Here is a 13,676-nt window from a genome sequence, read left to right on the forward strand (position 1 = left end):
GAAAGAAAGAAAGAAAGAAAGAAAGAAAGAAAGAAAGTCAAACTCATAGAAATAGAGAATAGAAAAGCGGTTGCCAGGGACTGGGAATGAGGTCTGGGGGGATAGACACAGGTTGGTAAAGGGGCACAAACTTTCAGCTATCAGATGAATAAGGTCTGAGGATTTAATGTATAATGTGACCACAGTTGATAACACTGTATTTTATAATTAAAATTTGTTACAGAGTAGAACTTAAATGTTCTCATCAAAAAAAAAAAGAGAGATAAATATATAAGGTGATGGGATGCATTAATTCACTAGATGGGGAAAGCCTTCCACAATGCGTACGTTTATCAAATCACCGTGATGTACGCTTTCAGTATCTTACCGTTCTGCCTGTCAATTACGCTTCAGTAAAGTTAGAACAAAAGAATATGAAGTAGCTACTACCAGAATGACTAAAATCAGACTGACAAATTTTGGTGAGGATTTGGCGCATCGCTCCAGATTCCATACATTGCTGGAGTAAATGAAAACATGTATAGCTAGTTAGAAAACCATTCGGCAGGACCTACTAACGCGGGTCACATACTTCCCCCGCGATCCAGTTCTACTCATATACTGCTCATACCTAACAGAAACGAATGCTTGCTTCCGTGACAGGATGTGCACAGGAATCTTCCCACAGTGGCATTGCGGGTGACAGTCACACCGTCCGCACCCAAGCAGTTTGTTCACAATACAGCGAATAGGTAAGTTGTGGTGATTTCCTGCAACAGAAGAGAATGTTATGTATACAACGGCCTGGATGCATCTCAGAAACACGCTGTGTGAGAGAGGCCGTTCCAAAGAATAGATACTGTATGATTTCGGTACTAGGATATTCAGGAGTAGGCAAAACCAATCTATGGTCCAAGAAGTCCGAATAGCGGCGGCTCTCCTGGGAGGTATTGACTGGGAGGGGCACGGAAGTGCGGGCAGGGTCTTATCTCCTGATCTGGGTGGTGGCTCCCCAGGTGAAAACATTTCTAAATGTTCTTGGAACTGGACACTGAAGATAGAGGCTCTTTACTGTAGGGACGCTAAACCTCAGTAAAAAGTAAATAAAAGACAATAAAAAAGAATGAGTTATTATCATTGCTTCTAAGAAGTTCATAGCCCACCAGTAGGGGGAAGGGAGGTGCCTGACATGAAAGACACAGAAACACAGGGGTGCCTGGGGGGCTCAGTCAGATAAGCATCTGGTGCTTGATTTTAGCTCAGGTCTTGAGCTCAGGGTCAGGAGTTCAAGCCCCGTGGTGGGCTCCGTGCTGGGCGTAGAGCCTTTAAAAAACAAAATAAAACAAAACCCACTGAAGTATAGTTGAGAAGGGTAGATGCTAAGGCACGTGCCCTCCTTAAAGCCCATCACCCAGTTACCCTCTCCCCCACCCACCTCCCCTCCAGCAACCCTATTTGTTTCCCGTTGTTAAGAGGCTCTTACAGTTTGTTTCCCTCTCTGATTGTGTCTTATTTTATTTTTCCCTCCCTTCTGCTATGTTCATCTGTTTTGTTTCTTAAGTTCCACATATGCATTAAATCATATGATATTTGTCTTTCTCTGACTGACTTATTTTGCTTGGTGTAATACCCCCTAGTTCCATCCACGTTGTTGCCCATGGCAGTTGCTTCCATAAAATATATATGAAGTGTTCATCCATAGATGAATGGATAAAGATGTGGTAGAGATATATACGTGTATATATACATATATATACACACTGAACCGTTAGTCACAGAAAAGAATGAAATCTCGCCATTCATGACAACCTAGATACACCTAGAAGGTATTATGCTAAGTGAAATAAGTCAAAGATAAATATGATATTGTTTTACTTACATGTGGAATCTAAAGAACAAAACAAATAAACAAAAAACCCAAACAGACTCATAAATACAGAGAACTGGTGGTTGCCAGAGGGGAGGTGGGTGGGGGATGGGCACAAGAGATAAAAGGCATTAAAAGTCTAAATTTCCAGTTATAAAATAAATAAGTCACAGAGATGAAAAGTACAGCATACGGAATATAGTCAATAACCTTGTAATACTGTTGTATGGTGACGGGTGGTAACTACATTGACCGTGCTGAGCATTTAGTAATGTATATAATTGTCCAATTACCATGTTGTACACCTGGAACTAATACAGCATTGTATGTCAACTATATTTCAATTAAAAAAATACATGTGAAGTGTTATGGGACCTCAGAGGAAGGGACAACTGATTCTGTCGGGAGAACAGAAAGAAGGGAATTCCATGGATAGGGTGTCTAGTATGTGCCAAGTGCTTTGAAAAGTTCCCTCACTTCGTCCTGCCATTCTCTTCCCATGCCATAATTCATAAGACAGGAAAGCTTTGAACGGACTTTTGAGTGATATGTGGGTATTCAATGCAAAGTAAGGAAAGTCATTATTTCAGGACTGTGGGACTATTTACAATGAAACCCTTCTGAAGTGTATTAGTTTCCAGAGGCTGCTAGAACACACGAACACAAACTTGGTGGTTTAATGTAACACAGATTTATTCTCCAACAGTTTTGGAGGGAAGAAAGCTGAAGAGGCCAGCAGGTTCTTGAGAAAAATGCAGCTTCCGGTAGCGTGGCACTCCTGGGCTTGTGGCCACAACATTCCAGTTTCTGCCCCTATGGTCCCTTCTTCTCTGTGTTCCTGTTTTATAAGGACACTTGGGACGGAAGTTAGGGCCCACCTGGAGATTCCAGGACTACTTTTTCATCTCAAAATTCTTAATTTAATTACATCTGCAAAGACTCTTTTTCCAAAAAAGGCAACATTCACAGGTCCCAGGGATTTAAGGTAGACATTTGCCTACCACAGATGGTTTAATTGAATTAATAATATTTACCAGTTTATGAAAAATGGCCAGGTAGGTGTTTGCTAGGCACAGGGAAAGGGAAGTCTGTGTATAAAGGAAAATCCTGGAATGTGCTTCATGAGGATTCTAATATATTTCATCATATCCTTGCCCCTGACTCCAAATTCCTTGGTTGGAAGAACACACACATTCATGCACATGTCCACACACGAGTGCACGAGTGTGCACGCACACACAAACACACACACAACTTTGGCCTAGTCTGGGATCTTCTGGAGATTGGGAGCCACCTGCAGCCCATAATTCACAGTCCACAATGTGCCTCCCCCAAGGGAAAACATTTTGAACTCTCATATGTATCTGGAACCTTCTTTAGCTATAATCTTTTTCTTCAAACAAAAGCATGTTGGGTGTAACTGATAAAGAGCTAAAGCCGGGAGCCCCCCTTCTCCTTGATGCCCTTGATCCATTCTCCAAAGAGCCCATTTGAAAATTATCGTTAGATCAGGCGTCAGCAAACTTTTCCAGTAATGAGCCAGAGAGTAAATATTTAGAGCCTTCCAGCTCCTATGATCTCTGTACCAACTACTCGGCTCTGCCGTTACTGAAAAACGAATGGCGTGGCTGAGTTCCAAACAAAATTTATGGACACTGAACTTTGTGTTTCAAAAGTTTTTTGTTTGTTTCAGTATGGTTGACACAGACACACACTGTTACATTAGTTTCAGGTGTCCAACATGGTGATTCACTTCTCTGTAAGTTACGCTGTGCTCACCAGAGGACACTGAACTTTGACTTTCATAGAACTTTCACGTCGTGACAAATTTTTCTTTTGATCTTTCCCCCCAACTTNTCCAAACAAAATTTATGGACACTGAACTTTGTGTTTCAAAAGTTTTTTGTTTGTTTCAGTATGGTTGACACACACTGTTACATTAGTTTCAGGTGTCCAACATGGTGATTTACTTCTCTGTAAGTTACGCTGTGCTCACCAGAGGACACTGAACTTTGACTTTCATAGAACTTTCACGTAGTGACAAATTCTTCTTTTGATCTTTCCCCCCAACTAATCAAAGATGTAAAAATTATTCTTAGCTCCTGGGCTGTGCAAAAAGGCGACCAGCTGGCTTTAGTCCGCAGACTGCGCTTTGTCAACCCCCGTCTTAGATACTAACAACGGACCTGTAGAAGCTCTCTTAAGATTTAGAATCCCAGAGCCCCAGGATTGGAAAGGACTGCAGAGGCTCCCAGTCCTTAATTTCCACCATAATAGCCACCTGCCCTCCAGTGTCTCCCTGCGTTGTCATCCGGTGTCTTCGTGAGCTCCTGCAGGTGTAGGAAACACCACCTCTGGGCCAGCTCATTCTGCTCTCCCTAGACAGCGCTGATTGCTGGAGTTCTTCCCCATGCAGAGCGGCACCTGTCTCCAGTGAGAGCATCTACAGGATACAGTTGGAACTGCGAAGCACAATATTAGCACATCAGGTTAATTTCATGCTCTACTTGTCTTGGGCTGATATTAACGAAAATTAAATTTTGTGCTAATCAGCCTTAGCATTCAGCGTGCACGACACAAATTTGTGATTTCTGGCAAGGGTGGTTAAATCATATTTATGCTAGTTGTGTGGTGCCTGAATAACAGAGAAATACTATTACCAACAATTAAACTTCCAGGTTGACAGATGTCACCCTGAGCAGACATAGCCTAGTGCAAGTGCGGATTCTTCTCAGCGAGTTGCAGGTGGAAAGGACAGAAACCAGGAAGCCGTAGTTATTTTTCAAATTTCCTCCTTTCTTTTGGAGAGCTAATTCTGAACATTTGACCAATGCAAACGATTTTACTCTGTGCCCTGATTTCACCCCTCCCCCTCCCTCTTTCCCCTTTATTGGCTTTGAAAAGTACATTTTTACAGACAAGCAAGAAGGAATGTTTTCCTCTTTCCTGGATGCCACAGGAAGAGGTCTTGTGAGCACCTGAAAAGTATTCTTGTTAGTTGCAGCTGGCTTACTGGTGTGAGCGGTTGGGAGGTTTCCTAATGCTCAGCAGAGCTGGAGAAAGGAGGAGTAGATGAGTGAAACTAGCCTATGTTCAGAGTGTCTTCGCTCTGCAGGGGAGAGAGGATGCCCAAGCCCACGGCCACAGTACCTGGCCTTTTACCTGTGTTCTCTCTGTGATGAGTCTGTCACTGGCAGAAGTGCTGTGTGGGTGCTTTTCGTAGGTCTTATTTCCTGGAGAAGGTAAGAGCCACCGAGCACACTGGCTTCAGCTGGTATCTTTCCAAGGTCCCCAGTACTTCATCTTCATTCACAAGGAAGCATCAGGGGAATTGAAAGTCCTTAGGCTCCTGGATAAACATTTCACACAAGAGCCACTGGCTGTGTCCAGGCATAGGCTCTTGAAAGTTACCTGGCACGTCTTTCTAAGAGGAGAGCGTGCTCCTGGTTACTAAGCTGCAGGATCAGCCCCGTGGGTGCAGGTAAAGCTTTTATACCTCCTGTCTGTAGGGTGACCGATTGTCCCGGTTGGTTTGGGACTGAGGAGTTTCTGGTATGTGAGCCTTCTGTGTTCAAACCGAAATTGTCTTAGGCAAACTGGGGCAGTGGGTCAGCCCACCTTTAAGGACTAGTGGGGCCGGACAGGCAATCCTGGGCTGCCACCTAGTGAATTGCTAATGGTCCCCCCAAATCACCTGGTGATTGCATCTAGATTTTGGTGAACCCACCTCTGGCAGCAACCTGAGCCCCCCAGAGCCCAATTTTGTCCCTTCTCTTTTCTTTATCCATGTGTCCAGTGCTCTCCCACAGGGAGTGAAGAATCCTCATTTGGAAAGACAGGCCTGCGGCGGAGATGACCGGCATACCACACCCTCCCTGCCTCTTTTGCTCCCCGACCCTGGGGCAGTCAGGGCTACATGACCCTGTCCCCCTGAGTTGGCCACGGTCCAAAAACTGAAACCCAGGGAGGTACTGTCAATCAATACAAGTTGGCACAAAGAGAAAGACCTATTTACCATCTTTGGACTAGGGCATTCTTCCAGAAACTGATGTGACCCAAGGGACAATTGCAAATGGAAACCAAAGTGCAGAAGGTAAGACTCGGCCGGTGAAGCACCTCGGGTGTTAGGCCAAGGGGAGGGCTTGAGGATTGCAAATCCAAGAGCCGCAGAGGTAGTCAGCTGATCCAGGATAGGCCGCATTTCCAGTTTATTCAGACTGGGTGCTGATCTTGTCTAAGGTTGCTGCTAAGCTGGCTTCGGGGTACTTGGTCCGGCTGACATCTGGGGCCACCTGTACTCAAGCCTGTGCCCTCTCTTTACCTGGGACCCTGGCCGAGCATCCAGCCATGGGGCAGTGTAAAAAGCCTCTGCTCCTCCCGCTCTCTGTGGCGGGTCTGGCCTCATGACAGTGGCGCTCACATGCACAGGACGCTCCTATGGGTGTGCCCGGGGCCCGGGCAGGGAGCCAGCCGGCTCCCATGGGTAAGGCCATGCTGGCTGCAAAAGGGTGAGAGGGTCGATGATCTAAGAGCCAGTGTCCTGAGACCCTGGAGGTCCCCACTTCTTTTTTTCCCCTCCTACTGCTGTGGCCACCTGCCCTTCGCGCCAGGACCTCCAAGTCTTCTTTATCCAGCAACTGAAAGCCATGCCCAGTGCAGGGGCATCCTCTAGGACGGATCTGTTGGGTCCGATTTGGAATATCAGCGCTTTCCAGTATGATGTGATGTGCTGTTCCTAACGCCCTGTCCCAGCCTCGCTCTTTCTCTCCCACCCAGGAAGCACATCAGAATGCCTGTGGTAAATATTACATATTTGCTATTTGTATTCAGAACCTTTCCAACATCGCCCCCTTTATTATGAGCAGCAAATAATCCTGTGAATGGATGTTTGTAGGGCTGTAGACTTTTAAAATGTGTTAGTTCATTTGACTGTCACAACAACTCTATGAGGTAATTACTACTGTTATCCCCATTCCACAGACAAGAAAACTGAGGCATGGAGAGTTATCTAAGGTCACACTGTGTGTGAGGTGCAAGTGGTCACAGACAGCTCCTTGGGGTCCTCACACACTCACACGGAGCGCGGAACGCAGTAGAATGTGGTTCTCTACACCAGGACACGGAGACCCAGCTGGCCTTGGCCGAGGCCACTGGAGCAGCTGTTTGCGTGAACTGACACCCAGAGACCAGGCTGGCCCAGGAGCATCCCAGTGGATGACAGGGGCCAGGTGGTGACTGAGAACAGACCCCTCTTTCCCCCATGCTTCGGTATCCCCAAGCAAAATCAACAAACAACGTAAAGGAGAAGAGCTAAAAAACATGTCAGAATGAATGAAATTTCACTAAGATTAGGTTCTGCCACTCTAGTTAGAAAAACACAGTAGATTATATTTCTTGCAACTATTTCTACTTAATTTTCCTTTCCCTGTTTGGTTCTGGGAGGGGAAAACACAGCCAGACTTGACATCTGCCCAGGCCTTTACCTGGAAAGTGAGTCCCAATGTCTCTGCTCTCAGATGCCTGACCTGTGCTGCCCTGGGGCCTGGGTCATGGGTGGGGGCAGACAGGGCACAGGTGCTCTTCTTGTGGTCCCCCCAGATCTCACAACAGCATGTGAGATAATTCAGTCCGGGCAGTGGTGGGAGTGGTAAGGAGTGGCCTGGGCTGGTCACATTTTCTTCCGGATCTGTTGTTTACAGAATAAACTTTACACTCTGACTCAGGTAACTGTTGCTCAAACGCCCAGGTCTCATCACTCAAGAGCCTTGAAGGCTTTTGAAACCTCGAACACTAAGTATCTGGCCTACAGTTCTGCTCTGCTTCTCTGCTCTGCTGCAGTCACCCAATCGGGAGACAACAGGTGTCTCGTGCTGTTTAGCTGTTCCAAGGGGATAACTGGAAATACTAGGGGAAATCCATCCGTCAGTATCATCCACGTGCCCACTTATTCGCCTTTCCTAGGCTCAGTAATGCTTTTTTAAAAATTTATTTATTTATTTATTAGAGAGGACGCATTGCACACGCGAGTGCAGGGGTGGTGGGGGGAATGGGAGGGTGGAGGCTTGGGACAGGAAGGGGCAGAGGGAGAGAGAGAACGAGAATTCCAAGCAGACTTCCTGCTGAGCACGAGCCCCACGCAGGGTGTTCTCATGACCCTGAGATCATGACCCCGGTCAAAATCTAGAGTTGGATGCTTTAACCAACTGAGCCACCCAGGTGCCCCTCAGTAATGCTTTTAAGTGTCAGTTTACGAGTACTTTGTCTTTAGTAAATTTCTTAAATAAAACAGCTAGTATATTTCAAGAACAGAAGCCCAAGGCCGCAACTACAAAGGACCCAGACCATTTGGAGAAAGGTGACCTAGGAGCGGGCCCACAGCAGGAAGTCTGTTCCATATCTTCTCCCTGGCTGCAGGGCCCAGGCATGAGCTCCAAACCCCAAGAGTAAAACAGGTTTATTCTCATGCAATGACTAGGACTGGCCACTGGAGTACAGCTGTGTTAAGAAGGATCTTGAGGCTGGGTCTGTGCTCAGCAGGAAAGAAAGCAAGCTATTGGTTGATAATGCCCAACATAGGCCTGACCATGGAGGAAAGGACAACACTCCTGCCCGGTTCTTGCAGAACTTACTCAAACTCCTTCTTTCTGGAAGATGTAGTGAGGAACTCCAAGTGGTAAAGCAAGGTGGTTTCCTTTTTATGTCAAAGCCTCAGATTACAGGGGCACGTGAGCAGTTAGTACCCCAAAGCAGCCAAGCAGGACTGGGCAGGACTGGCTCTGAGACTCGTGTCTACAAACCTCAAGAGTTTTTTGTTTGTTTGTGTTTGTGTTTGTTTTGTTTTTGTTTGACTGCTTGGACTTGCCTTTCTATCATCATCATCTCGGTGAAAGGTATAAATAACCCCATGGGCAAAGTGCGGAACGGCTCTTCAGGCTCTGAACCAACAGGGGGAAGCAGAGAGCAGAGAAGAGCCAGTCTGGCTTTGGTAGCCCAGGCCCCAGAAGAACCCTTGGAATCTTCTACTCCCTTGGAAAGAGAATCCTCGTGGACTCACAATGTTGAAACTCTTATCCATACAGTGGTGTGGTCCAAGGGCACAACAAGAAAGGCCGGACGGAGGGGGACTTTCTTTGTGGTTCAGGTGGAAAAAAGCCTTTTTTTGGATGTCAAGCTGCTGTGAGGGTAGGAAGGAGGAGAAAGAGTAAGAAAGAATGAGTGACAGTTACTATTTACCCAGCACCTATAAGGTGTCTGTGACTGCTCTTTGCACTCACTTTCTCAAAGACTAGTCAAAGTAGGTAAACCTCTAGTGTACCGGTGAGCAAACAGAGGGGTTAGGTAACTTGCCCAGGATCACATGACTCAGGAGGGGCGGAGCTAAAATTTGGACTGTCATCTGCCCAAGCCTCTGAGTTATGATGCCCTTCCAGGAAGGAGGCAGGAAGGTGCTCGTGGTATCAGGATGTCTTGGGGAGTTCTGTGGGCCCAAGAAAAGGCAAGCAGCCTTCCTGGTGCCGTTGCCTCTCTCCTGATGGCCATGGATGTCCCACCATATTAGCCACCTCGTTGGCTCATGGATCCAGTCACCATCCCAGGCAGGGCCAGGGTGAGAAGCCGGACCACGGTGAGGGTGCCCATGAGTGATGTGATGGAGTGAAATCTCTCAGTGAGATGGTGTTCTCAAGGAGGCACGTCTGCCCAAGAAAGCCTTGCGGCTGGGTGAGTGGAAGAGCAGAGTACCAGCGGGTGGTAGTACCCTGAGCCGGCCGTCTCTTAGAACCCCTTCCTACCTCTGCCCCACTTGAAGCTCCTATGTGTTCTCTTGTGCCCTCATCCTGTGCATCTATTCAGTGGCCTCAGTAATTAATCTGCTGTGTGTGGACTGGAGCCACAGCAAAGGACAGCCCCAGAAAGAGATAGAAAGAAAGATTGTAGAAACTTGTATGGAACTTTCAAGTGCTCATCACGGAGGTCATTGATTTCACCACCCACCTGGGAGGTACTTATGTCACCTTGGAAGGACAGGGGAAGAGCAGGGATTAGGAAACCTCCCACCCCTTGCAGGCTCAGCTCCACCTGGGCTCAGAAATCCAGCCTGGTCTCACTTGGGGAAGATATTCATGCACATTTGAAATTCTGGGGTAGGCTTGGGGGCATTGGCACCAGGGGCATCTTACTGTCAGTGTTGCCCCCAATTCTGAGAACTCTACTAATGCCTCATTCCTGAGCCCAAGCCTGGCTCTAGGAGCTGGGCTGCTGCCTCAGTAACCGCCCCATCCCCTGGCTCACCACAGAGCAGGTGCCTGCCTTCTTTGGCTGGCCAGCGTCGGTCTCCCCTAACCAGCAGTCTACTAACAGAGCCACGTGGCTGAATCCCAGCTGAGGTCCAAGTTGTGAGCTAACTTCAGCTCCTAACTCCATCACTTTTTTGGTGTAACTTTTTCTTGAAGTATTTTTTCTGATCATAGACACAATCTTTGTTAGAAAATATATTAAGGCATAAAGGGGAAAAAAATCCCCTTCTATCAGTCTCCCCTTCTTGATTCATTTTTCATGATTATACCTACTACTGTCTGATGCCGCGTATCTTTTCATTATTTATGTGATTATTGTTGGTCTCCCCTTCCAGAAAGAAGCTTGACAGGAGGAGGGACTTTCATGTTTTGTTCCATGCTAATTCATTAGTGCCCAGAACAGTGCCTGGCACATTTGTAGAATGAGCAAATTTAATTCGTAATGCCATGCACTCAGATCTAATTTTCTTTACCATTATAGAAGGAGAATTTGTCAATGTCAGTAAGTATTCTTCAAAAGCATTATTTATTTATTATTTATTTATTTATGTAGAGAGTGCATGAGTGGGGGGAGGGTCAGAGGGAAAGAGAGAATGTTTTTTTTTATTTTAATGTTTTTTTATTATATTATGTTAGTCACCATACAGTACATCCCTGGTTTCTGATGTAAAGTTCGATGATTCATTAGTTGCGTATAACACCCAGTGCACCATGCAATACGTGCCCTCCTTACTACCCATCACCAGTCTATCCCATTCCCCCAGCACCCTCCCCTCCAAAGCCCTCAGTTTGTTTCTCATAGTCCATAGTCTCTCATGTTTCATTCCCCCTTCTGATTACCCCCCTTTTCTTTATCCCTTTCTTCCCCTACCGATCTTCCTAGTTCTTATGTTCCATAGATGAGAGAAACCATATGATAATTGTCTTTCTCTGCTTGACTTATTTCACTTAGCATTATCTCCTCCAGTGCCGTCCATGTTGCAGCAAATGTTGAGAACTCGTTCTTTCTGATAGCTGAGTAATATTCCATTGTATATATGGACCCACAACTTCTTAATCCAGTCATCTGTTGAAGGGCATCTCGTTTCCTTCCACGATTTGGCTATTGTGGACAATGCTGCTACGAACATTGGGGTGCATATGGCCCTTCTGAAAGAGAGAATCTTAAGCAGGTTCCTTGCCCAGCATGGAGCCCAATGCAGGGCTCGATCTCATGACCCTGAGATCATGACCTGAGCTGAAACCAAGAGTTGGACCCCTAACCGATGAACCATGCATGTGCCCTCTGGACCCTACTCTTAATGGCACCTGCCTGTATGGCCTTTAGCAGGGGACCTGAACTTTGCTCCTGTCCTCTTCTGTAATTTTCTGTAATGCTGGTTATAATTCTCTTGCCCATATCCCAAGGATTTCTCAGGAGTGAATGAAAAAAAAATCTATGTGAAAATGCTTGTAAAATTACTCAGAAATCTACCACCCCATCCTCTTTCACCTCCAGTCTCCATTCCAGAACAGTCCTTTACAAGAACAAAAAATTAAGCACAGAAGTGGGAACATTCTGCTTCGAAGAATGCAGGAACTGTGGGGCCAGGCTTATCATACAAGGCATTTTAGAGTTTATTTGGTGGGACAAGACCCAAAAAGAGCAAAGGGCCTCGATTCCCAGTAGGCTCTCCCAACTTTGGATCCTTGCTTGAGCTATCCCCTCAGTCTGCAGTGCCCTCTCCCTCCTTATCTGCCTGTGGAAAGACCCAGCTTCCAAGAAGCCTTTCTGTTACCCTTCACAAGTGGGAAGCGAACTTTCCCCGGGCACTGCATAGAGCTTCTCAGCGGGACACCTTTGTCCAGGTTTGGATTGCCCAGGACACTGGTTCTCAGCCATGGCTGCACACTGGACTCACCTGGAGAGAGTCAGACTCACCTGGCCACGCCGATCGCATCGGTGTAGTTGACGAGCTCCCCAGGCGATGCTAATGTGCGGCCAGGGCTGAGAACCTTCTCCCGCCTCACACAGAATTTTTCTTGCAGTCTGTTCTCAAAGCCCACGGGCTCCTTTCCCTCATGACCCCAAAGGAGAGCTGAGTTTCCACGAAGACAAGATTTCAGTTCTGACTTGATGTCTTAAGCGGGAAGTGGAAAACCTAATTCGCGGTGTCAGCGGGGTCCTGAATTCCTGTTCCAACCCCTCAGGCCAACTGGCAGCCTGGACTGGGGTGAGCGACAGATGTCTCCTGAGCAGGACAGCCAGGTAAGCATATGCATCCACAAGCTGCCCAGAGAACCAAGAGGCATCTTGCGTCTAAGGGGCAGGGTGCCCATGTTTGCTGGAGAGCGCTGTGAGATGGAGTTATTTACCTGCCGTTGTGGGGTCAGAAAGATGCAATTCTTCTGGGGAAACTCAGGCTCATTGGGTCACTTCGGATCAATAGCAAAGAATTCTTCCAGCTTCCTTAGTAAACGGGCATCTGTCTGCTGCCGGTTGTCAGTGAAGCTTGCTTGGTTCTGGGTCCTTAGTGAAGAAGACATAGAACTTGGATCGGTGGATACTTTGAATGAATCATTCCCTGGTTATTACTTTCCATGGCTTTACCAATGCTTGAGCCCTAAACCCAGCTTGCGCCTGGCACTCGAGCCCTGCTAGCAGAACCTCAGCCGACTTTGTCTAGACCTCAAGTAATCACTAGAGATCTCCTAACTCCACGGTTATTACCTGGGCTCCTGGGGTTGGGCAGATGGCTCCAGAACATCCCTGATAATTGATGCCAGATATATGTGTATTTTCTTCCTGAGGAGCAAATCCATAACTTTCAGGTTCCTGGAAGGATCCATACCCCCCCGTTGGTTACAGAACTGCTGGTATTGTCTAGTTCCTTTGTTCTGTGGAGGAAGACACAGAAGCCCCGAGAGGGTCGCTCAGAGATGGGCTACAGCGCCAGGCCTCCAGGGGCCAGGTGCTCCCACTGGGCCATCAAGGATTAGCCCTTGACGTTCTCAGCTGCTTTCTCTATTTCCCCGAGCTGATGGGTGCGGTCTGAGCTGATCTCAGGAACACCAGTCAGGGCCCGCAGGAGCCTCCACGGGCCTCTGGCCCTGACGGCCTAGGTTGGCTGGTGCTGCGTGTCCTGACGTTTGTTCTCCCTTCATCTTTCTTGGGTCCTGAGCATCTGTTCATGCAACGGGCCACCCAGCTGTGACGTGAGTCTCATGTAGGCATTTCTTACTCACCTACTGCTAACCTTTTCTATATCTCTTGGTTTCTGGTTCACCTTAATTTAGACTGGATAGGGCTTTCAGGTGTTTTTAATTTTTAAATTACGTTGATTTTCATTTTTTAGTGTTTTGGCCTCTATCAGATTACCATCTCTTGATGGGTAGGGCACTTGGTGACTGGATGCTTCATTAATTTGCAGCTCTGATATCCGCTGAGCACGTCTTACAGTCACATTACAGACAGGAACACTGAGACGTTAAGTCCTGGTGACTGTCTGCTATAATTTTTTAATGATTAAATATGTGTGCTAATGTGTGGTGGATGG

General features: G+C 46.9%; 1 long non-coding RNA gene across 1 annotated transcript; it reads left to right on the top strand.

Annotated features, from left to right (window-relative positions):
* The first annotated feature begins 458 nt into the window (after nt 1-458).
* Nucleotides 459-7,549, top strand: LOC117796675. Its single transcript, XR_004621262.1, has 3 exons — nt 459-731; nt 5,643-5,939; nt 6,827-7,549. It is a non-coding gene; the product is annotated as an uncharacterized LOC117796675 (long non-coding RNA).
* Nucleotides 7,550-13,676: the final 6,127 nt, after the last annotated feature.

This window comes from Ailuropoda melanoleuca, chromosome 16 (genome assembly GCF_002007445.2).
Source record: "Ailuropoda melanoleuca isolate Jingjing chromosome 16, ASM200744v2, whole genome shotgun sequence".
NCBI lineage: Eukaryota > Metazoa > Chordata > Mammalia > Carnivora > Ursidae > Ailuropoda > Ailuropoda melanoleuca.